The 26512-nt window shown below is 38.6% G+C and overlaps 1 long non-coding RNA gene across 17 annotated transcripts in view; it reads right to left on the reverse strand.

Annotated features, from left to right (window-relative positions):
* The window catches only part of LOC102156249, a 53709-nt gene extending 27818 nt beyond the window's left edge, over positions 1-25891 (reverse strand). For 7 of the 17 annotated variants that reach the window (XR_005358986.1, XR_005358985.1, XR_005358984.1 and 4 more), the window contains exons 1-2: positions 1592-8245; positions 631-741 (exon numbers count right to left, since the gene is read on the reverse strand). This is a non-coding gene — a long non-coding RNA (uncharacterized LOC102156249). Of the gene's footprint in view, positions 1-630; positions 742-1591; positions 8246-16312; positions 16340-20268; positions 22245-23739; positions 23786-25478 lie in introns of those variants that run through there. The other 10 variants (XR_005358990.1, XR_005358989.1, XR_005358987.1 and 7 more) reach the window with 8 other exon arrangements.
* Between the last annotated feature and the right edge of the window lie 621 nt (positions 25892-26512).

A 26512-nucleotide genomic window follows, 5' to 3' on the forward strand; every position in this document is an offset into this window, starting at 1 on the left:
GAGAGTTAGTATAGGTCTTGTGGAAAACTATAAATGTATATTCTTATTCATTACATGTGAATATGAACTGTTTCTGATCTTCTTTCATTATAAATAGAAAAAAAAAACCCAAACAAAAGGTCATTTGCCAAATGAATGATGGCATTCCATATACTTGAGGCATCATTAATATGCTCTAGCAAAGGTAGCACATCTGACCCAGAGGCTTAAAACAAGAAAATTATTCATTTGAATTTGTGATAATTTGTAAATTATGCTTCTGGATTCATTCTGCTTCTAACAGGTACCAGAGCATTATATGCAAGTTTTATAAAGTCCACCATCCTTCATCCTTTAGATTATTAAGAATGACACTAACCTCTGCAATCCCCACACCAGGAAATGTTATTGTTTTTGTTTTTTTGTTTTGCTTAGTTTTAATTTATCTTCCCAAAGAGAGAAGAGTTTCAGAGGTCTCCACTTGGCTCATTCACACAATGGCTCTTCCTGTACAAAATAAGTTTCCAATGTGGAGATTTCACTAATGCTAAGAATGTCCACACCAATTATACATTTGGGGATTAGAGAAATGGCCATAACATGGGGTTGTAGGACCTGTAGACCCATTCTAAGACAGGACTTTATTATTACCTGGACCCACTCTATTATTGTGCTTCAAGTCTCCCAGTATTGATGGCAATTGGATTCTGTGCCCAATAGTCCTTAAAAGTGCTTGGATCCCTTTCCTCAGTGCACAGTTACCTAAGTAAATGGATAGATAACCATTTAAGGAAGGACTAGAGTAGTCAGGGTTTGTTTCTCCCCCCCCCCCCCCCCCGCCCCCAATGTTTCAGGATCCTTCCTTTTGAGAAAGAAGCTACATCTTTAGTCAGTGGGTTTAGGTCTGAAAACTGGTTCAGGTCAGGAAACTGGACAAAGGATCACAATATTTTATTGAGGCAACTGTCCTCAGCCTCCTAATCGTTCACCCTTGACTCATTCTGCTAGTATGAGCTGAGCATTACCCTTGTCGGCTGCCTATCTATTTGACCTCTAGGGATGTCAGGCTCTATTAATAATTTCTAAAACTCTTTATGGTTCAGGTCCTCTCGGCTGTCATTCTTACTTTGCCAGTCATTATAATGATTGCAATGCCCTGGCTTCTGGCTACCTGGCCCCTATTATTTTTAGGGTCATGTCATTCCAATTCTATTATAAAATCATCTTTTTACAAGGGAGAAATACCACTGAAATGTCAATGATACAAATATTACTATCGGTGGTGTACCTTGATAAATGATGGGTCCTATCCACCTTCTCATGGGAAATAATCCCCAGTGGCTCTTCCAGCCATACATAGTATGTCTACTCCAGCATTTCCATTTCACTAAGCTTTTTAATCCTTCTCATCCACTGTCTTCTATAGAAATTATGGCCATAACTTCTCCATGCTTCTAGCAAGTTCACACTAACTTCTGGGATCTTTGCTAGGATGTCAAACCCTAAGTCAATATACTCTCCCTATCAGGTTAAATGTGTCAGTCCCCAACACAGAACACAATTGGAACTCTAGTTATCTGGCTAGAATTTGGAGATTTGGGGAGTCCCTTACCTATCTTTTCAGGCTAAGCACATCTTTAGTTTGATTATGCTGTGAGTAATCATGAGGAAGGTGGCACATGACTTCTGCAACCAATTCCAGGAACAGGCAGTACTAGCTCTGAAATGGGAGGAATGGGTCATACATATAGGCAAGAATAGTTCAGACAAAGCAATCAAAATACAAACTAGTCAAAATCTTGCTTAGGTTTGTCAAAATCTTTGGGTCATATGTCCATATATCCTCAACTCAGGCATTAAGATCCCATGTTTTCCCGGTCAGAACAGTGGGCTCAGCATGACACATCTCTTTTTGTTGTTGAGTCAAATTTAAGTTTACCCACTCTATTAAGTCCTGGGCATGGTCCTTGGCAGGAGACACTTTTCAGGAGATAACAGAATTTTTGTCAGTCAGGCCCTCTGGATTTCACTTCTCATTTTCCATTTTCTGTTACTTCCAGATGTTCATAATGTCTCTCGAGTGCAATGATGGCACTTAAACATGGCCATATTATCTCTTTATGCAAAATGCTACTATTTTCTCCATTTGTTCTGCACCTGAAATAAAACACTCTTCCACTGGCTTACCACCTTAATCTCACCTCTTGTGAAAAATTTAACATCTGGACCACTAGCTGGTGCCTGAGACCAATTATGATCTTCCCACCACCACTGATGGGGTCCTCACTGACAACAAGGTAGCATGTGATCCAGCTCTTCTCCATATCACTCAGTCATTGAAAATGGACTACCCCAGGAAAGGATATCATCTGGAGCCAGGTGGCCTTCTGCAGAGCAGACTTGGAAGGAAATGAAAGCTGGAGACTGTCTGCTGATCTCACTGTTCATAAATAAGGGATAATTGTTCCTGAAGAGAGATACGGGCATGGATATCTATCTCTACCAACTACCAAAGGTTAAAGATAATGTGTACACATAAACAACCCAGTAGATTAAAGTCATCTGGTCAACATAATAGAACAGTCTTATTTTCTTTTAAGATCTATTTATTTATTTGAGAGGGAGAGTGTATGACCACGGGCAGGGGGAAGGGAGGTGCAGGCAGAGGTAGAGGGAGAAGCAGGCTTCCTGCCATGCAGGGAGCCAGAGGACCATGAGGCTCAATCCTTGGGATCATGACCTGAACAGAAGGCAGACTCTTAACCGACTGGACCACCCAGGTGCCCCTATAATGTTCTTACTATTTAGTTTCATAATGGATTCCTTTTGAAAAAGAGTGGGTAGTAGTGTTACAATGACAAGGATCAGAGAAGGATGTTCTGCCTTTATATATTGAGTTCTGCAATCAGAATTATACAACTGATATACACTAATCCTGAGTGTGAGTGGGCCATTATTTTCCAATTTACAAAAGAAGACCATAGGATTTATTTATTTTAATATTTTTATTTATTTATTCATGAGAGAGATACAGAGAGAGGCAGAGGCACAGGCAAAGAGAGAAGCAGGCTCCATGCAGGGAGCCCGATGCAGGACTCGATCCCAGGACTCCAGGATCACGCCCTGGGCTGAAGGCAGGTGCTCAACCGCTGAGCCACCCCGGCGTCCCAAGACCATAGGATTTAGAGTGGCAAGGTGATTTGCCCACATGTTGGAAAGTGGTAGAGTCCAAATTTGACGTCAGGCTTTTTTCTCTGCTGCCATCTAAATCAACAAAAGTCCTATGTGAGTGTTTGTTCTTATGTGTGCTGTGGCATGTTGTTTAGCAATATGAACTCCCACTTTTTCTTCTATTTTCTAGGAATTTGAACCATTTCCAGGATAGACTAAAAGTACCATGCTTATATATTGCTAATGCTTTAGACTCCAGAGCTGAAAGACCAGAAAGATGTTTTTCAAAGGGCCATCAAGGACTTTGTGAGGAAAGAAGAGAGAATTGTCAGTGATAGAGTAGAAGAGTTTGAGGTTATAGAAAAGAAAGATAACAAGAAGGGGTATAACAACTACGAGTCCCTCCTCCAGAAAAAAAAAAATATATATATGGCCTGAGAAAGAAAGCAATCCTACAGCCAGGGAGGTACTGGTAGTTAAGGGCATGGAGTGGGTTGAAGGCTAGAGAGAGGAGGAACCCCGGAGGGCTTGGAGAACAGTGTCTTTTTTTTTTTTTTAAGATTTTATTTATTTATTCATGAGAGACACAGAGAGGGAGAGGCAGAGACACAGGCAGAGGGAGAAGCAGGCTCCATGCAGGGAGCCTGATGTGGTACTCGATCCCAGGACTCCAGGATCATGCCCTGGGCCAAAGGCAGGCACTAAACCGCTGCGCCACCCAAGGATCCCCGAGAACAGTGTCTTAAAGAGAGAAAAACTTTGTCATCAGCACCCCAAGGTGTTGTTAGTTGTTACTCTGTGATTCAGGTGAATCAAAAGGCAACCCACCCATGAGCACCTGTTAGACATGTGAGGCCGAGCACAGCTTCTGCCTTCGACCAAGACTAAGCCAAGAGAGAGAACTCCAGTAGACACTAGCATTGCCTTTAAACCACAGCACTTTAGAACAGGGCTTTTTCAAAATGTCATAAAATAAGCTTAATTATATACTAATCATAAACTTAAAAGACACCAAATCTTAAGCAAAAACTAGCAAGTAATATATTTTGAAATGATGGAAAATTTATATTAAATGTATACTTAAATTATGAAAGTTTATATTTTTAAATGCCCTTTAGAACAGCATCCAGAATCATTGGAATCATAGGAGAAAATTAATAAAATGTGTATAAAGCCTGTACACTAAACACTATACAACACTGCTGAGAAATGAAAGAAATAGAGCCTTAGCTACATAGTCAACACAATGCCAGTCAAACTCTAATAGTGATAATGGTTTTTACATTAAAATAGTTTCATAAGATAAATTTATTTTGTAAAGCCATAGGGTTCCAGAACATGGTTTATAATCCCCAGCCTAATTAATTCAGCCTTTGGCTCCTCCTCCAGCCCATCTTATTAATTTCTATCCTCCACTTGAATATTCGGGTTGCATTTCCAGTTCTTTTAAAATTGCCTTGATACAGAATACCTAATGGGATACAAAATATGAGACTCATTTATTATTGAATAATAAGTGTGTTAGAAGTTTCTTTTGCTGCACAACCCCAAGTGTTTTATTATTACATTTTACAAAACTAGGAGGAAAAATGAATGCTGGCAACTCTTCAAGAAAAATGTATAATACATCTACTGCTTGTTTATTTAGGTTGATATGGGAATTTTAGCCTTTACAAAGGGTTGACATTGTAACCCATTGGGTTGTCAATGGGTTGACATTTCCAGCATCACCTCCAAAAAAAATACCTGAGAAGTTTGATTCCAGAGTCAAAAAGTCTTAGTTAGGATGGACAGTGGGTAATAGCGAGTCTTAGCTTTAACTGAGGAAAAGGAGTTCTTTAGAAAAAGGACAAAGGACAGAGATTCTTGGCTTTTCCTCGATGGGAACAACTCGGCCTGAAGGGCATTAGAATATGTGGACGACAGGTGGAGGTTGCCAAGGTAACCCTAATGCAACTGCCTCCACCCAGGACCACCGTCCCTCACATCTCTTGGGGCATCAGGCCAGCCTAGTCTCCAGCCTCCATGTCCCTCCTCCTCCTCAGGGATGAGAGACACTAGTCAACAAGGTCCACTATGGAGGGAGAGTCTCCCTGTGCAGATGCTGCAGCTCACAGGCCTCTCCTCCTCTTCTGTTCATATCATCCGAGGATTTCTCACTAATTGTTGCTCTTGGCCCTATTCTGGTTTTAGAGGATGTCGTAGCCCATTTAATGATCTTAATCTAGTTTAGACCACTGAGATCTGACTGGAATATTTAAACAAGACCTTACTAACAGACCAGAGAAAACAAAAGGAACAAAACACCGAGTAATGACAACCAGGTCATGGGAATCATAGGGCAGACTTATTTTTCTTTCCCATGGGTTCCCTGCAGGTTTGTCTCCCTTTATAGCTCCCAGGGACCATTTCCTGCACAATGGAGAATTTTAACTACTCAGAGGTGTCCCGAAGCAAGCAAAGGCTCTTCAAGGAGCAAGCCCAAGAAGAACACAGCCTTGCTTACAGGGATGGAGGAATGTGTAGAGCCCGGTGGTGGGGTGGGGGTGGGGGTGGGGCTACTGTTGACTGTCTGGCTTATCACCAGCAGGGCCCACTGCTGAACTCACAAGGAAAAGGCAGATGCACAATGACAAATGGATCCAATCCTAGAGAATCCTGGAGGGAGGAACCCTACAAGCCCCTGCTCACATACACGGCAATTCCAGGATAACGTCTCCCTTGCTCTCCTCCCAAGCAGTTACTCTGCCCCTAATCTCAACAGTCTGCATCCCTCTGTAGGCCCGGGCGGTTTGCCCACGTGCATACATTCAGTTCTCGCATGCCCCTCTTCTCTTCAAAAGAAAAGATAAAGTAAAACAAAAAAAGAAAAATTTGATGTGAAAATAATTAAAACTTTAAATTTAAAGTTTTAAAAATTAAAATTTTTCCAAATCCAAACCTTTGGAATAAACTTCATTTTAATTAACAGATTTTATTTTAGAACAGCTTTAAATGTGCAGAAAATTGAGCAAAGGGGACAGAGAGATTCCATATGCCCTCTCCTTCCCTATCGCAGTTTCCTGTATTATTGACACCTTTCATTAGTGTGGCACATACGTTACAATTGATGCATAATTATGGATATATTATTTTTCACTCATGTCCGTAGTTGACAGTAGGGTACACAGTTCCCACTGCACATTCTATGGATTTTGACGATATTATCTATCCACCAATTATAGTTTCAGTCAAACTAGTCTCACTGTTCTAAAACCCTCCTCTTCCCCCAAACCACTGGAGGCACTGATCTAAAACCTGCCTCTAGAGTTACGGTTTCTCCAGAACGTCATATGGTTGGAATTACATCGTAAGTAGCCTTCCTAGATTAGTGTCTTTCACTGACAGTTATGTATTTAATGCTCTTCCATGTCCTTCATAATAAACCTTGTTATGATTGCTGACAAGACTCCATTACATGAATTACAACTGTGTATTTACCGTTCACCTACTAAGGAGCATTCTGAATGCTTCCAAATTTGGCAGTTACATATAAACCTGCTATAAATATTAATGTGCGGGTTCTTTGTGGGCATAAGTTTTCTACTCAACTTGGGACAATAGCTGGGTATAATTTTGCTGTATTGTTTGGTAAAACTATATTTAACGTTGTAAGAAAACTGCCAGACTGTCGTTCAAAGGGACTACCATGTTGCTTTCCCACCCGTGACGAATGACACTTCCTGCTGCTGCACATTCTCACCAGCATTCGGAGTTCTCACATCTCTTTTAATCTAAACATTCTCAGAGGTCTCTAGTGCTATCTTACTGTTGTTTTAATTTGTAATCCCCTAATGACAAATGATGTTGTACATCTTTTTAAGTGCCTGTTTGCCATCTGTATATCTTTGATAGTTAGGGATTAGTTCAAATTTTTCCAACTTTTTAATTCACTTTTCCTATTAACTTTGAAGAGTTCTTTATATTTTTTTGAATATAAGTATTTTACCAGATACATACTTTGCAAAGGTTTTTTTTTTTTTTTTTTCACCTTTGTGGAAAAGGTGGCTTATCTGTGGCTTATCTTTTAATTCTCCTAATAGTGTCTTTCAAAGAGCAGATTTTTTTTTTAAATTTTAATGAAGTCCAGTTTGTCAATCTTTTTCTTTCATGGACTGTGCTTTTATCTAAAAAGGCGTTACCAAGCCCAAAGTCAACTCGATTTTTCTTTTATGTTACCTTCTAGGAGTTTTATAGCTTTGTATTGCATATTTAGGCTTATGATCAATTGTAAGCTAATTTTTGTCAAAGGCCAGTGTCTAAATTTACATTTTGCATGTAAATATCAATTTGTTCCAGCACCACTTGTTGAAGAGACTAACTTTTCTCTATTGAAGTGCCTTTGTCTCTTAATCAAAGACCAGTTGATGATATTTGTGCAGGTGTGTTTCTTGGCTGTCCATTCTGTTCTATTGATCTATTTGTCTATTCTTTCACCAATTTGTCTATTCTTTCACACACTATCCTGACTGCTGTAGCTTTCTTTTGACTCTAGAAGTAAGATAGTGTCAGTTTTCCAATTTTGTTCTTCTTCAAAATTGTGTTAACTACCCTAGGCCTTTGAGTTTCTACTTAAACTATAGAATTAGCTTGTCAATAACCACAAATAGCTGACTGAATTTTTACTGGGAAGGCATTAAATCTATAGATTGAGGGGGAAAGAACTGACATCAACAGTATTGAGTCTTCCTGCCCACGAACATGGAACACATCTCCATTTATTTGAATCTTTGTTGATTTTTTTTCCATCTGAATATTTCAAGTATTTTGTTAGATTTATCCACACGTACTTAATTTAGGGGAGGCACTAATAATGTAAATAATATTGTGCTTTTAAGTTCAAGTTTCTAGGATTCATTTCTAGTATAGAAGAAAGACTTTTGTATATTAACCTCAAATCTTCAACCTTGCTAGAATACTTAGTTCCAGGAATTTGTTTTGGTGTTTGTGTTTATAAATTCCTTGGGATTTTCTATATATTTAATCATGTTATATAATCATATTCTATATATTTAATCACAGTTTCATTTCTTCTTTCCAAATATGTATGTCTTTTATATTTTTATTACTATATTGAGTAGGATATACTGTACAATGTTGAAAAAAAAGTAGTCAGAGGGAACATCCTTGCCTTGTTCCTGATCTTAGGCATAAAGCCTTACTTCCTCACCATTAAGTATAATGTCATCTGTAAGTTTTTGCAGAATGTTCTTTTTCAGTTGAGGAATTCTCCTTCCAGTCCTAGTTTTCTCAGTGTTCTCTTTTTATCATGAATAAGTGGTGAATTTGTCAAATAATTTCTTGTGTAGGTTGACATGATTGTGATTTTTCTTCTTTAGACAGCTGAAGTGCTGGATTACATTAATTGACTTTTGAATATTGAACTAGCCTCACATACCTAGGATAAATCCTATTGGGTCACAGAGTATACTTTTTAATACATTGTTTGATTCACTTTGCTAATATGTTGTATGTTGTTGAGTATTTTTGCATGTGTATGCATGAGAGATATTAGTCTGTAGTTTTCCTTTTTTTTAAATGTCTTTGTATTAGGAATATTGACCTCATAGAATGAAGTATTTCCTCTGCTTCTATTTTCTGGGATAGATTTTTACAAAATTGGAATGATTTTTTCTTTAAATGTTTGAAGAATTTACCAGTGAATGAATCTTGGTCTGGTGCTTTCTATTTTGAAAGGTTATTAATTATTGATTTAATTTTTATAGATATAAACCTATTCAGATTATTTATTTTTCTTTGTGGGTTTTGATACATTGTGCTTTGCAAGGAATTGGTCCTTTCCGTCTAGTTAATCTGACTTGTGGGTGCTGGACTCAAGGGTTGAGTTACAGGATGTGATGCATAGTTCTTCATTCCTCAGGGGAAAGTTCCATAGTTTTTGTATCCCTTCCCAATTGTGGGTCAGCACACCTGGGATGGCCTCCTGGGCAAGACTAACTTCTGTCTCTCCTAACCATCTCACTGTGTCTCTACTATCTCTTGTTGTGGAGGCGCTGTACATCAAGTTTTCAGGCTATTTCAAAGGAAAATTATTCTATATGTAGCTATAAATTTGTTATATCCATGGATGAAGATGAGCTCAAGGTTTCCCTATGCCACCATTTTTCACTTCTTTCCTAGATGGATAAATTTTAATTACCTCAAAGAACCGCCTTTTGTTTTTGTTGATTTTCTTTATTTAATTTTCCTGTTTTCAGTTTTAGTAATTTGTGCTCTAAATTTTGTTATTTATCATCTTATGCTCACTTTGGGTTTGTGTTCTTCTTTATCCAGGTTCCTAAGGGGAAAGCTTAGATTATTGAATATAGATTTTTTTCTTCTGTTATATTCATTTAATGCTATAAGTATTTCTCTAAGCACTGTTTTTTATTACATTTCACAAATTTTGGTATTTTTATTTTCATTCAATTCAAAATATTTATTTATTCACTTATTGATTGATTTACTTATATTTATTTAGTTATTTAGTTACAAGATAGAGTTTAATAATTCATCAGTTACATATAACACTCAGTGCTCATTTCATCAAGTGCTCTCCTTAATGCCCATCACCCAGTTACCCCATCCCTCACTCACCTCCCCTCTAGCAACCCTCAGCTTGTTCCCTAGGGTTAAAAGTCTCTTATGGTTTGCCTCTCTTTCTGTTTTTATATTATTTTATTTTTCCTTCTCTTCCCCTATGTTCATCAGTTTAACCGTATTCTTACTGATTTTCTGTTTGATCCATCAATTACTAGTAGAGGGATTTTGAAGTCGCCAATGATAATAGTGAATATGTCAATATTTCCTTGCATTTTTGCCAGTTTTTGCCTCACTTATTTTGAGTTCTATTGCAAAGCACATACATGTAGAGAATTGTTATGTCAGTTTTTGAAGAAATGACATCTTTACCAATATTTAAGGCTGCTCTTTATTCCTGACCATGTTTCCTGTTCTAAAGTTGGCTATGTCTGAAATTAATATAGCTACTCCAGCTTTCTTTCAATTTGTCTCAACTTTGTATATCTTTACCCATTTATCTCTTATCTGTCTTACTATTGAAATTTGCTTTTCACAGAAAACATATCTTTGGATGATTGGATCTTGGATCTTGTCTTTTCTCCCACTCTGTTTGTTTGTCTTTTGTTATATTTAGAAAGTTTACATTTAAAGTGGTTTTTGTTATAATATCTACCATATAACAATTTTCTTCTTGTTTCCATTTGTTTCCTTTTTATCCTTCCCTTTTTTCTTTCTTCCCTTGTTATATTGAACATTATATAGTTGCATTTTGTCTCTATTAGCGTACCAATTATACTTCTTTGTATGTACAAATATATGTTTTAATATATTTTTATATTGTATATAAATATAAATATATGTTATATATAAGGCAATATATTAGTGATTGCCCTTATGTTTACAATTTACATCAAAACTAATTTAAGTTTACTTTCTTTTTTCCCCATAGGACAAACTGAAACTAACATTTTTGTTGTTCTTGTCTATTATGTCATTTTTTAATTTTAAGTTTTCATTTTAATTTTAGGGTTTTAATTTAACTTCAGTTAGTTACCATACAGCGTTATATTAGTTTCAGGTGTACACTACAGTGATTCAACACTTCCTTACACCACCCAGTTCTCATCCTGACAAGTGCACTTCTTAATCCACATCACCTATTTCACCCATCTTCCCTCCCACCTCCCCTCTCGTAACCATCATTTTGTTCTGTATGGTTAAGACTCTATATCTTTGTCTGTCTTTTCGTTTTCCTTTGCTTATTTGCTTTGCTTCTAAAATTCTACTCTTCTAAAATCCTCTCTAAAATTTGAGAGAAATCATACGGTATTTGTCTTTGACTTATTTCATTTAGCATTATACTATCTAGATCCACCAAATCCTTGGAAACGTAAGATTTCATTCTTTCTATGGCTGAATAATATTTGATTATATGTCACATCTTCTTCATCCATTCATCTTCTTCCATTCATCTATCAATGGACACTTGGGCTGCTCCTATAATTTGAATATTGTAAATAATCCTGTCATAAATATAGGGGTTCATATATCCTTTTGAATTACTGTTTACATATTTTTTGGGTAAATACTCAGTAGTGCAGTTACAGAATCATAGGGTATTTCTATTTTTAACTTTTGAGAAACCTCTATTCTGTCTTCCACAGAAACTGCAACAATTTGCATTCCCACCAACAGTGAACAAATATTCCTTATTCCCCACATCCTTGTCAGCACTTGTTGCTTCCTGTGTGTTTGAATATAGATTCTGACATGTGTGAGATGATATCTCCTTGTAATTCTGATTTGTATTTCCCTGATGATAAGTGATGTTGAGCATCTTTTCAAGTGTCTATTTGCCATCTGGATGTTATCCTCAAACAAATATCTGTTCCTGTCTTCTGCCCATTTTAATTGGATTATTTGGATGTGGGGTGTTGAGTTCTATAATTCTTTATATACTTTGGATACTAACCCTTTATCAGATATAGAATTTGCAAATATTTTCTCTTATTCAGTAGATTGTTTTCTGCTTTGCTGGTTGTTTCCTTCCCTGTGCAGGAGCTTTTTGTTTTGATGTAGTCAGAAGAGTTTATTTTTGCTTTTGTTTCCCCTGCTTCAGGAGAAATATCTAGAAAAATATTGCTATAGCTAATGTCAGAGACATAACTGCCTGTGCTCTCTTCTAGGTTTCTTATGGTTTCAGGTCTCACATTTAGGTCTTTAATTCATTTTGAATTTATTTTGTGTTTGGTATAAGGAGGTTGTCCAGTTTCATTCTTTTCTATGTGGCTGTCCAGTTTTCCCAACACCATTTGTTGAACAGACTATCTTTTTCTCATTGGATATCCTTTCCTGCTTTGTTGAAGATTAGTAGACTATATAGTCTTGGGTTTATTTTGGGCTTTCTATTCTGTTCCATTGATTAATGGGTCTATTTTATGCCAGTACCATACCGTTTTGATTACTACAGCTTTGTATTATGGCTTTAAGTCTAGAATCGATATGCTCCCAGATTTGTTTTTCTCTTTCAGGATTGCTTTGGTTATATGGGATCTTTGGTAGTTCCATATAACTTTTAGGATTTCTTGTTGACATAAGCATATTTCACTTATGTGAAATATGTTGTTGGTACTTTGATGGGTATTGCATTAAATCTGTAGATTCCTTTGGGTAGTATAGACATTTTAACAATATTTGTTCTTCCAATCCATGGGCATGGAATGTCTTTCCATTTCTTTGTGTCAATTTGAATTTCTTCAACATTTTATAGTTTTCAGAGTCCAGGTTAGTTAAGTCTATTCCTAGGTATCTTATTATTATTTTTGGTGCAACTGTAGGTAGGAGAGTTTTCTTAATTTTTCTCTGCAGCTTCTTTCATAACATATAGAAATGCAAGAGATTTCTATAAATTGGTTTTTTATCTTGTGACTTTACTGAATTTATTTGTCAGTTGTAATAGTTTCTTGGTAGTCATTTGGGTTTTCTGTGTATAGCATCATGTTATCCGAAAATAGTAAAATTTTACTTCTTCCAATTTGGATGCCTCTTATTTCTTTTTGTTGTCTGGTTACTGTGACTATATATATATATTTTTTTTTCCTCTGTATCCATTTGTATGTCCCATGACACTTCAGTTGTTCTGTCCTTTGCAGTTGTTCTATTCTTCTCCTCTTAGTCTTGGTGTTCTCCCAAGAGGATTGAGAATACTGGGATACTGTGGAGTATATTTGGATTCTGGAGAAAAACCCATCCTGTGCATCTGCTCCTTGAAGTGTGGTGCAACTTATAGATGACACCAAGCATTCACTCATTACTGCCAACCTCCCACAAACACTGTACCAAACAGAACACCAGATGTAAGAGGTGTGCAGATGTATTTGTCTATCAATCATTGTAAGAGCAGAGAACATATCTGGAAGAGGCTCTGCACCTCTTTAGCTGCCAATTCATGAAGCCTCCAGGGGTATGAGCTAGGACCTCCAATTCATTTTTGCTCTGTATACTTCATGCTGTCTTCATAATTATTAACTCTTAAAAGTCAAAGATACCATTTGTCCTCATAACATTAATATTTGTTCTAAGACTATTTCTATCAATTGAATGGGATATTAAAACCCCAGCTCATATAGGCAACAGGAAAACAAATGATTTTGTTTAAAATATTTAAGAGTAATGATTTCTTAAGTATTTAAGAAAAACCATCAAAAGTTGCACTTTGCTGCCTCGACAAAGTCATTCATCAGGTTACTTTCTAGCTAAACTTCTTATTCTATCTGTTTCAGTATCTACTAGGAAAAACACAAGCTCAGGGTAGTATAGGGTTCCTTTATTTTGTAAGAACTGCCAACCAAGAAACAATGATATTTAATTAGTGTATTTGATGAGGAAGACTAAACCCACAGTATTCCATTTATTGATATTTTTGGAAGTTTGGGTGAAATAGAACATGTATTAAAATAATATTTTATAATTTCAAAATGCTATTATATATGTATACACACATACACATACATATATACATATGTATTTTAATTGGTCCATTGGAAGCTCAAATAATAGAATTTAAGGCTGAATAGTCTTTTTCCTAAAACTCAGATCTTACTACTGGAGAGATTCTGATTCTCACTGGCTGTTATCTGGACTTACTGTCAGTCTACAATACTGTCAAGGGATCAGAGAATTAATAGCTGAGAGTCAGTAAACTAATAGATCTCTACATTGGCTGTGCTTCACATGTATCTAGGGAGCGTTGAAAAATCCTGCTGCTTGTGGCCTACTTCCTGACGGTATAAGCTAATTGATCTGGGACATGATATGGTTATTAGTATTTTTTAGAGCTTAATAGATAATTATAATATTGAACGAAACTTGAATGACGTGGATCTATAGCAGAGTTCTCAGTTGTTGTCCACAGACCAGCAGCATTAAACACCACCTGGAAACTTGTCATAAATATAGATTCTTGAGCCCTTCAGATATAGTGGATCAGAACTCTAAGAGTGAGGCCTAGCAATGTGTGTTTTAGCCAGTACTCCAGGTAATCCTCATAGACACTAAAGTTTGAGAATCCCTGATCTAGACTATTGACTCAACTTCAGTGGGCATCAAAATCATCTAAGAGCCTTTATAATACATAAGCTCAGGCCCCACTCTAGAATGAAGTGGAGATACAGGTCATCCTCAGTCTTAGGATTTGGTCAGTTATGTCTGGTGGGCAAATGTGGGACTGAGTACTACACGTTTTGCCTGTTGCATTGAATTAAACTGATAAATTCTTTGTATTAATAAATATTTTTCACCGACTCTGTGGCAATCTAATGGATAAGAGCTTGCAAACCAGATATCTCCATATAGAAAGTATTCACTTAGACTAGTTCATTCCAATAACAAATAAAATCATATTATTCAAAAATCTCATTTAAAAGAATTTCACCTAACAAATTGTGCTAAGAACACTTAACAAATTTTTAAGTGTATAATACAGTGTTGTTAACTATGGGCACACTACTGCACAGCAGATCTTTAAAACTTAGTTATCTTGCATAACTGAGATTTTATACCTACTAAACAGCAATTCTCAATTTTTGCCTCCTCCCAGCCTCTGGAGACCACCATTCTACTCTGCTTCTCTATTTTTGACTATTTTAGATTCCTCACATAAGTGCAACCATTCAGTATTTCTCCTCCTGTGTCTGGCTCATTTCACTTAGCATAATTATCTCACGTTTCATCCATGTTGTTACATAGAGCAGAATCTTTTTTTTAAGGATGAATAATATCCCATTGTATGTATTATACCACATTTTCTTTATCCACTTATCTGTCCATAGACATTTAGATTGTTTCCATTTCTTGGCTATTGTGAATAATACTGCAATGAGCATGGGAGTGAAAATATCAATTTGAAATCCTGATTTCAATTCTTTTGGATAAATACCTGGAAGTAAGTTTGCAGTATTATGAGGTATTTTTAGTTTTAGTTTTTTGAAGAAGTTCCATATGATTTTCCACAGTGGATGCATCATTTTACATCCCCATCAACAATATATAAGCGTTCTAATTTCTTCATATCCCTATCCATACTTGATATCTTTTGTTTTTTAAAATAATAGCCATCCTAACAAGTGTGAGATGTTATCTCATTGTGGTTTTGATTTGTATTCCTTTGGAATTCCCCTTGGGGCTCAAACTCACAACACTGAGATTAAGACCTGAGTTGAGATCAAGAGTCTGAAGTTTAACTGAGCCACCCACATGCTGCTTGATTTACATTCCCTAATGTAATGTTGAACATATTTCCATATTCCTATCAAGTCTTATGCTTATTTTTTTAACTTTTATGGGGTTTTCTGCAGTTGAGTTGGAAGTTTTAAAAATATTTTGCATATTAACTTCTTATCAGAAGAAACACCAAAGACTTTAAACATAAAACAAGAAAATATATATATGTACTTTAGTTTTATTAAATTTATCTGTTCATCAAAAGATTATTAAAACTGAATAAGCAAATAACAACTGGGAAAATATTACATACGTGGATAGATATAGATACAAATATAGATATATATATATATAAAATAGGGAGGGTCACTGTGTATAATTCAACAATACATTAAAATTTAAAAAAATAAATAAAAAATAAAAATAAAAAATACATTAAAAAATTAAGTGAACAATAATACAGAAAAATTTAATGAAAATGGACCCAAAATTCAAACAAGTTCCTCACAAAAGAAGACATGTGAATACTAATAAGTCCATGAAATCATGTTCAGCATTATTTTTTATCAAGGTAATGCAAATTAAAACTACAATGAGATACCATTTCCAACCCACTAAAATCACTAAAATAAATTATTTGAAAGTTCTGACAATATCATACACTGTCAAGAATGTGAAGTTACTAGAACTTTCATTATAGCTAAGGAAATTAAATTGAAATATTTACTTGAGAGATTTTTTTGTTTGGTTAGTTGGGGTTTTTTTTTTTTTTTTGACAGTTTTTTAAATAAAGTACACAACTGACCAATTTCACTCCTAGCTATTTACCAAAGAAAGTTTAAAAGATGTGTTAATGAATAGATCGTGCAAGAATACTTACATCAGCCTTCTTCCTAACAGCTGTAAACTGGAAAAAACACAAATATTCATCAACTGAAGAACAAATAACCACACCTTGGAACAATCATATAACGGAATACTACTTAGCAATAATAAAAAAAAAAAAACCTAATGAAAAGTGGAATAACATGATTGAATCTCAGAAACATGATTCTGAATGAAATAAGCCAGACACAAAAAAGCACATGCTGTGTGATTTCTGTTACATGAAACTGAAGACTAATCAAATCTAATCTACGGTGATGAAACTCAGAGTATAGGTTTCTTCCTGGGAAGGGACGAGTTATATAAAAGAGCACAAACTTGTCGGGTGATGGAAATATTCTGTATCATGTTTTTGCAATAGTTTTATGAGTATGTATAATCACCAAAATTGATCTAACTAAACAAGATAAGTTAGTAACGTTAAACAGTATGGTGTAAAATAAGAAAAATTATCTAATGTTAGCTGTTCAGTTTTTACCGACCAAGATGAAATGGCAACCTGAATAATTACCAGTGGCACAGGTACTGTTTCGTTGTACGGTACCACCTGAGATATTGTTTGCTGACAGGTAATGGACATGATCAAAATCACTCTCTCTTGCTTTTCAGACACAATCAGCTATTGTCTCACAAAATAATGAATCTGCCACACCAGAGAGTCCCAGAAGGTCTCGATAGAATCAACCCCTTGAATTTTATTTCTAACCTTACCCTTTCTTACACTTGAAATATTTCAAATTCTAGCAGCTTTCCTCATTAACCTCCACCAAAGAGCTGTAGCATGAAAAAAAGGTATAAGTACCATCACCAGCTCTGCAATACAGCCCAAGATATGAAGTTAAATAGGGAAACCAAGAGGCAGAGGAGGAAGACTGAGAGGATTCAACAGGAGAGGAGAAAAAGGAAGTGAACCAGTAGGAAAAAAGCGGGTATGTGTGTGTGGTGGGGGGGATGGCAGAGAAAAATAGAAAGAAAAATTAATTATTTACTTCTGATTAAAAAAAAGAAAGTATCCCGGGACACCTGGGGGTGCTCAGTGGTTGAGCCTCTGCCTTTGGCTCAGGTAGTGATTTCAGAGTCCTGGGATCAAGTTCCGCATTGGGCTTCCCGGAGGCAGCCTGCTTCTCCCTCTGCCTGTGTTCCTCATGAATAAATAAATAAAATATATTTTAAAAAAGTAGAAAGTCTCAGACCATAGCGAAAATTTGTATTTTCAAGCTAGGTTTCTACACCAGGTTGCCAGGAATTGAGTAATAAAAGATGTTTCGGGATCCCAAATATAAGCACATTGGACAGCTCCCCTATTCTACAAACACCAGACCCTGGTGTTTGACAATAAAGCAACTCCTCTCAGGATTAGCACTTTTTTATTTATTATTATCATTATTATCATTATTATTATTATTATTATTATTATCATTATTATTATTTTGAGACACATTCTGAGTATATTTAATGATCCTGGGATCTGCAGTATAATTTTTCCTTATGAAAATTTTCTTAGCAGCCTGGGTGGCTCAGCGGTTTAGCGCCTGCCTCCTTCAGCCCAGGGCCTGATCCTGGAGACCCAGGATCGAGTCCCACATCAGGCTCCCTGCATGGAGCCTGCTTCTCCCTCTGCCTGGGTCTCTATCTCTGTCTCTGTGTCTCTCATGAATAAATAAATAAAATCTTTTTTTAAAAAAACCCTTTGTTATAGCATCAGGGATCGTCAGTTTCTTGCTATTTCCTTAGAACTTTATTTCTCGTGTATGTATATTTATTAAGAATAGAGAAACTCCCTTTTTGCCCATTTTAGTTTTCAATAGATTTATGAAATATGTTTCATAGAAGACTGATCTTATCCAAAACATTTTTGTTACTTTTTTCAATACATTTAATGATACAAAATAATATTTTTAAAAAAATAGTAATAATCCATGACATAGCACTGTTTGAAGTCCCTCCTCCCCCATTTCTAAGTACCTAGAAAAGTGAAACATGACTGAAGGCCACTGCCTGTACCTGCACCTGTACCTGTTTCCATTTGTATTCCAGACCCCGCCCCTAATTGCAGCACTTCTGGAAGACCCTGGGAAAAGTGATCTTAGATAAAAAAATCAGTTAGACAATTGTCTATGGCTAGACAATGAGGGAGAATCACAGAAATAGAGAGGTTATAAATATGTTTGGAAACTTTCTATAACTATAATGTATGAGATATAAGCTTCTACAAAATATGATGTGCATGAAAAATAGCTTTAGGATAGCTGAATATCCCCACTTGAATTGTAATAATTTGAGGGTGGGAGAAATTTGGTTACATAAACAACTTTTATTCTAAGATGATTTCTCATTCTGTCCACTTGATAGTGGCTATTATGAAGCTTGAGTGAGATAATGTACATTTTGAAAGTAATTTTAAGCTATAAAACACTTTACAAATATTGGTAATGGTTCTTTATGACACTATTAGTATTAATCTAGCCAAAAACCCATGGAACCTCCCAAATTATTTTCAAGTACATCACAAAACTATGTGGGATAGAAGACATTAGGCTTAATTGTTTCAATTTTACTCCAAGGCATAGCAGGAAAATATTTGATAATTTACGACAAAATTAGCACTGGTATCCAGGTCAATTGTCTTCTGAGATAGTATATTCCTTTTATACCACATTATTCCCATGCAGAGAAATTGGATCAGAACACTATAGCAGCCTAGCATAAAGGCATAGCTTTATTCGAGGGATCTGACCCCATGGAACTGTAGGAAACAGGCTAGCCGTCTCACCACAAGAAGGGCTTGTGGAAGAAAGAATATGGCATCCATTGGAGCCCCAGGTGTGTGCTCTCTCTGCCACTATGACACACATTATATTTTGGCAAACCCAAAGATACCACCAACGCTATGCTCTCCCATTATTCCACTGTACGGGCTGCAAAGCTCAATCCTTCTTTTCCTACCAAGATGATCATTAAGTATGGCTATGTGATACAGTTCATATGAATAAAATACATTTCTAGTATTTCTCTTTTCTAACGAAATGAAAAGTTAACATTGATGCTTTCATTCTCTCTTTTTTCTTACCTTGATTCCAGATATAAGATCTGAAGCTACAGTTACCATATTATGACCATGAAGCCTCAAGCACAAAGAAAAATCCAATAGAATAATAGAAATATCAGTCTTGACCCTATCTAAGTGCTTGATTATTGGTAACATCTTCTTACCAAAAATCTGTGGATTTTTTTTTTTATATATTTGGGGAAAACTTAAACCTCATTTGTTTTAAAACACTTTAGGAAAGTGGATTTTGATTGTTTTTATACAGCTGGATGTACTTTTAACTTGTAGATTATCTTATTAATTTGCAATTGAGAATGGAAGTTACGTCCATGAGCAGGTGAAATAGATAACGTATCACCTACCGTGTCGGGTATTGAAATTATTAACTGAGAAAGCACGTACACATAGAAAACATTAAATATACTTTTTCTTCTTCCTCCTTCACTACTGTCTCTTTCTCCATCTCAATTACCATCAGTTCCAACAGTTTCCTCCTTACCCTTCTCTTCCTCCTCCTTCCTCTCCTATGAATCTTTTTGACTATTCTCAATGCAAAATTGAGACCATTTTCTTCCTTGGACAGACTCCAATACAAGATTTGCACTAAAGCCTATGCGCTAAGTGGAAGATTGCCAGGAAGCAGACTTTCTAAATATAGAAGAAAAATAATAAATTAAGTAACACAAAATGTAGAAACATCCATGAAACTTCTTAGGACCCACTATATTCGTTTGCTAGGGCTTCTGTAACAAAGTCCCACAAACTTTTTTAAAAAAGATTTAAAATAGCACTAGTTTATTGTCTCACAGTTCTGGAGGTTAGAAGTCTGAAATCAAGGGGTTAGCGGAACCATGCTCCCTCTGAAGGTCCTGGGAAATGACCGTTCCATGTCCCTCTCCTACCTTCTCTGTAGCCTCAGGTGTCCTCGACTTGTAGATGCATCACTCAATTCCTCCATCTTCACATGGAGTTTACTCTGTGTTCCTTCATCTTGTTTTCTCTCTTCACATTTTTGTGTCCAAACATACCAGTTTACAAGAACACAAGTCATATTAGATTACAGCCCACCCGAATGATTTCACCTTAACTTAATCTTAATATTGATTAAAACTGAAATGACTCTATTTCTAAGCAAAGTCATATTAAGAGGTTTTGGAATTTATAACATGATTATATTTTCTTTTGGAAGACATAATTTAACCCATAACACTGCTTACAACTATTTTAGCCCTTCCTTAATGTTCTGCATTATGCCTCAATCAAGAAGAAACTTGCTTTCAGCTAGATGTCACAGTTTTATCTTATTCCCAGTTATACCTGTGTTTTCAGTTTAAGATGAATGTGATTATAATTTTCTTTTCCCCATGATCATTTATCTTTGAATGGGAGAATATTTAGTCCAGAAAACTCCAAATACTCTGCGAGGTGGTGAATAAGATATGAGACCTATAGAGACCTATATAGAGGGCACATGCTCTGTGATTCCTAAGGGCCCGATCTAATCTGAAAATTTATCACCTCAGCAAAAATCATGCTTAGATGTTTGATACTTATGGTGCGATAAATTTCCAGCAAAATAAATTCCTTTGTCTCTTTTTCAAGAATGACTTCTCTAGTCCAGATCCAGTGATTACTTGTCAACCTACAATACAGAGATTTTAAATGATGTTGATGGGCTTGCCTCTCTCCAGTGTCATTTATTTTTATTATTTATAAGCACTCAGATATTCCTGGATTTTTGCCACAAGGAAAACCAAGTGTGAAGTTAAGAGCAAGATTCGTTGGTTCAGATTCTCCCAAGCAACACATATAAAGAGCGTGATTATCAGTGTTCGTGAGATAGCCGTTTTCAGCACTGGACAGTGACCACCAGGCCTGGGCATCCAGGGCCGCTGTGTAAGGAGGGACCTGAGAGTCTGTAGAGAAGACATAGGGAAGAAAGGTTCCCCCTTCAGTAGAAAGGAAAGTAGAAACAATAGAGTCTTTTGTTTCTTTTGAAACAAAAGAAATCTGCCTGGAGAAAAAGAGGAATCCAATTAAAACTGGGAATTCTGTATTGGCAATTTTAGCCATTTCCTTTTTTTCCCTCTTATATCTGAAAAGTTGTTCCTATCTAATTATGAATCCATAGTTTTCAGACTGATTATCACCACATTATAAGAGACATTTTCTCCATTCTCCTCATCCCTGATTTTTTCCCCTTGTCTCACATTAAGTTTCCCATAATTTGTGCAGATTTTGTCCTCCAATATCTTTTCTGAGTGAGCTATTCCTCCCTTCCTCTCCTTCATTATAGTTTATCCCTCATTTCAGGCAGGAAATCTTACCAAGCTAGAGAAGAGTTCCCAGAGAAAATGACCCAGCAAGGGTGGGTAGGATGCTATATCTGGTCACTGTCTCTAGGGCTCTCTGCTAGCTGCTGACTAAACTCTGGTGTTGAAATTGCTTTTGCACTGCACTTCTTTCACTAAATGTGTTTAATCTGCTGTAAAATTGTTTTCATGGTTGTAGTCAATGTTATTGTAACTGTTTAACAATGTGCATTTCTTTGCTTTACAAAGGGCCTTGACAGCCTCTATGCAAATTAGTGTCTTGTCTGACGCCATTAAGCATGTTTCCTGGAAAAGCGACAAGTGGAATCATGGTTAAACCTCTACACTCAGTTTGGGGGATGAGGAAACTAGGGGGAGGAAGCAGAGATTCTATCTGTGATGCATGGACCAGGTGTTGCCTAGAGTTACATAATCTTTACCTTAACCTGTAGTCTTGTGTTGAGGATACAAGTAGATTTTATTAAATCAGCTGAACCTGCGTCCTTCTTATCATCTGGGGCTGTCAAACTCCACCCCGAACTGGAACACAATGGGTTTAGATTGACCTAAGAAGGATTTTTTTTTTTAATTTGCATGAGTAATGACAGCCATGTCTCAGGTAGAAAGCATAGAGTACGTTCAGGGTCAGAAGACAGATTTAGCTTGTGATGTGAGGAAGAAGGGTAAGGATGTTTCCTTACATTGTTAATCCTTAATAATCATGACTTGAGAAGATGCTAGGACTAGAGAAAGAGCTAAAACTTTTCTCAAAGCTGAAACCCAAGCAGAATACTCCTGAAGCCACATTTTCCTGGCTTCACTACTCAGGAACCAGAAAAATCATCTGAGTATTCTAAATCAGAGATTCCCTGATTCTCCTGAGCTCTGAACCAACGCAAGCAGGTTTCCAGCCTCCCCACGAGCCCAGGGGAAGGGGCATGTCTGGACTACTTATTTATACACCCCTGCTTCCCTTCCCCTAAGAGGTACAGCAATGAGGAGTTTTCCAGGCTTTAATGTTGTTGGTCATGCTGCTTGGGGCCTAGAACTTTCTTAACTCAATAGCTGTTTGGAAGGTCCATTTGCTTCGTTGAGTAGGATCCTACCAGCAGCTAGTCAGTATCCTAGTGGCCTCTTCTCTCTTCTGCGGCAAATTTTACATTTTTTGGGTCTTTCAGACCTTTTATATGATTTTTCTGTATAAGCCTCCCCCCTCCTTCCCTTTTTCCTGCATGAACCAGTCTCTTGTGCCAGAAATTATGGCACCTACATCCTCCATGCCCTGCTGAAGGACTCTGCTCTCACCATTCAGTCTCTGTCTTTTTTGGAACATGTAGAAGTGCTTTAATCAATTTCTTAAAGCTACCAAGTTTCTTCCTTCTCTGTTCCACTCAACAAATATATATTAAGCATCTGAAAAGTGAACTGACAAATTCTTAAGCTCCAGAAGCTCGTAAAGTATGGGAGAAGACAGGTACACAAATAATTACAAATAAAATGTTGGATAGACCATAGTTGAGATACAGATAAGTCCAGATAGTGAAGATTTCGCATACCCTAGGTAAACATGCCCATCCTTCGATGTGCAAGGACATGAGTTGATTTTTGGGAAAATTAATACTTGATCCATGTAGGAAGTCCTTGATCTTTGTCAAAAGAGAAACTCAAACAAATCCAGATATTTGTGAGGGTCTGGGGATACTATGATGTAAGCCAGGTTAGAGCTAGAATGCACGATAGGTGAGGATGGAGCTTGACCAGATTTAGGAACATGACCTGAGGAATGAAGAGAAGTGATGGTTTCCACTGGAGGACTCGATTTAGTCACCTGTCATGACCCAGATACCCTTACAGGGTTTGTGCACTGTCAGAAAAATGATTGTGGGCGAACAGGAAGAGCTGCCCCAACTAAACTCATATTTCAGTCCACAAGCATCCCGACCCTAGGATCATCCTTACAAATCAGCAGAAGAGTAGAAAGGCAGAGCTGGCCCATTCTCTGTGACCTCATTAGTCTACCAGCTGGTGCTTCCAGAATATTTGAAAGAAAGTGCTCCCTACCTGCTTTCCCTTTGCTCTTCAGTAATCCTACCATCACATCTATACACTTAGAAATGGTTAAATGAAAAAAAAAAAAAAGAAAGAAAAGAAATGGTTAAATGGTAGGTTTTACGTTATACATTTTAATCACAATAAAAATTCTAGAAATTTAAAAGATATACCTAGACACAGACCTTACATCTTACACAGAAATTAACACAAGGTGTATTATAGAAATCAACGTAAGATGCAAAACTATAAAACATCTAGAAGAAAATAGAGGGAAAATCTACATGACCTTCAATTTGGTAATGAACACTTAGACGCAACACCAAAATTATGATTCATGAAAGAAAAGAGATCATAAGCTGAGTTTCATTAAAATTAAAAACTTTTATTCCATGAAATATATTGTTAAGGGGATGAAAAGACGAGCAAGCCCCAAACTGGGAGAAAATATTTGTAGAGACATACTAATGAAGGTCTTAGATTAAAATTATATAAAGAACTCTTAAAAATCAAGAAAGCAAACAATACCATTTTAAAATTTTTAAATAAGAATGTAAAAAATTTTTTAAATTTAAAATTTCTCATTTTAAAATAAGAAAAATATCTATGTAAATACTCAAGAAAACATACATATAGCAAAAAGTTTATTAAAAAAGACACCCATCATCAGTTGTCATTATGAAATTGCAAATTAAGCAACAATATGATAGCACAATATGATAGCACTACGAGCGACCGTAAAAGGCTTTTTAAAATCTGAAATACCAACTGCTAGTGAGGGTAGAGAGCAACCGGCAGCCTAATTGCCGAGGATGATGTGAAATGGCATAACCCCTCTGGAAGACACTTTGTTTCTCACAAAACTAAATATGGTCCCTACCATAAGATCCAGCAATCATCTTTTAGATATTTAGCCAAACTATTTGAAAAATTATGGCCACACAAAACTTGCACACAAAAGTTTACAGCGGATTTATTTGTAATTGTCAAAAACTGAAAGCAACCATGATACCCTCCCATAGGTGAATGAATTCAAAAAACTGGCGGGTCTGTTGAGGAACATGATTGAAAAGTGCCCACCAATGGACCTGTGAGCTGAGCCTACAGTTGGAGCCTCCTGGCTCCCCCCTGCTCGGGATGTGAGCCCCACTTGCCTTTCTCCCTCTCAGAGGCGGCCCGAGGACAAAGCCTTGAGGTGGGGTGATGCTGAGAGCTCCTGCGGGGCACACAGGACTGGAGACTGGAGAGGCCTCTGCAGCTCAGGTGGGCCAGCTGGGCAGAGGGACCCACACCGGGCCCTCCTCCTGCGTCCCCTCCGCCCTGCCACCAGCACTCCCACACTGAGCAGGCATTGATCAGCCTCGCTCCAAACCCCAGGGCCTTTGAGAGGCGACGACATGTATTAATTACGAACACGGGCCAGGACACTGCAGAGCAGCAGGGCGGGGACTGTAATGGAAAGAGAAATTGGTTCTCGACTTTGCATTTTCTTTCATTTAGTCACTTAGGTGGCACAGGCTCCCTGGGAGTCAGAAACACCGGCTTCGAGCCACCAAGTAAGCAACCCCCTGCCCCCCCCCGCCCCCGCCCCGGGGGTCAGTGACCACACCTGCACCTGAGAAGGCTGCAAGGCTCACGGCGGAGACGCTGGGGGTCCCAGCTCTGCCACCAGCTGGAGTTTGGGGACGGGCGAGTCGTTAACTTCTCTGAGTCCCGTTTCCTTGTGTGTCTAGAGGGGAAGCGTCACTTACCTTCCCTTACGGGGTCATGACGGGGTCACTGTGAGGGTTCGAGATGGCGTCCAAGGCCTGACGGGGCTCAGGGCACAGCAGCGCGCAGGGAGGAGGTGTCCCCGTCCCGCCAGCTCCAACGGCAACGTCCGACGCCGCCAGCGGTGAGCCCGGCTAGAACGCACGTGGACTGCGACCCCTGTGACCGCTGCGGACGGAGTCCGGGGCCCGGGGCCAACGACGGCCTCTCTGCCCGGACTCAGGTGAGAAAACCGACAGCGACAACCAACAGTAGGAATAATGACAGCGTCACGTACCAGAGCCTGCACCGAAGTCCTGCACCTGCGAACCCGCCTCCGCTCTCACGGTGCGGCCGGTCCCGGGGCTTCCGCGTCCCGTTGGTCGCGTACGAGGAGGCAGCGGCTGACGCGAGGCCAGGGCGCGAGCTGCCCCTTGGGGGCGGGGGCGGGGGCGGGGGCGGGGGCGGCGGCCGCGAGGCTGGGAGGCGGGAGCTGTGGGCGCAGCGCGCCGGGCACAGACAGCCTTGCGGGCCGGGGAGGGCGAGGAGGGGGGAGGGGGAGGGGGGAGGGGGAGGGGAGGGAGGGGGAGGGGCGGCCGGGCGGGGCCGGGAGGCCGCAGCGGGGGAGCCGCCGTCCACGTGGCCCGGAGGGCGTCCCCGCGGTCGTGTCCCCGCCGTCGCCCGTCGCCCGGGGGCTCCTCCCCGACGGCTGAGCCCGGCCTTCCTCAGGGCGCCTCAGGCCCCGGCGACCCCTGCGCCCCGGCGCCCCCACCCGGCAGGGGCCGCCTCCGGACGCTCGCTCCCCAGAGCCGGAGCCGCGAGTCCTGACCCCGCGGCCTCAGCCTCTCCTGACGCGACGATGCTCCACCCGCACCGCAGGCCGCCGCCCCCGGGGCCCACGCCCCGGCCCACGTCCCCGCCAGGCGCAGCCGCCCTGCTCCGGGGGCGCAACCCCGCCGCGGCCTGAGCGACGCTACCGGCTCGGCCGGACCTCGGGGTCCCCGCGCCACGGCCGCCCCCGCCTGCGGGCCTCCCG

Source organism: Canis lupus, chromosome 5 (genome assembly GCF_011100685.1).
Source record: "Canis lupus familiaris isolate Mischka breed German Shepherd chromosome 5, alternate assembly UU_Cfam_GSD_1.0, whole genome shotgun sequence".
In the NCBI taxonomy this organism is placed as follows: Eukaryota; Metazoa; Chordata; class Mammalia; order Carnivora; family Canidae; genus Canis; species Canis lupus.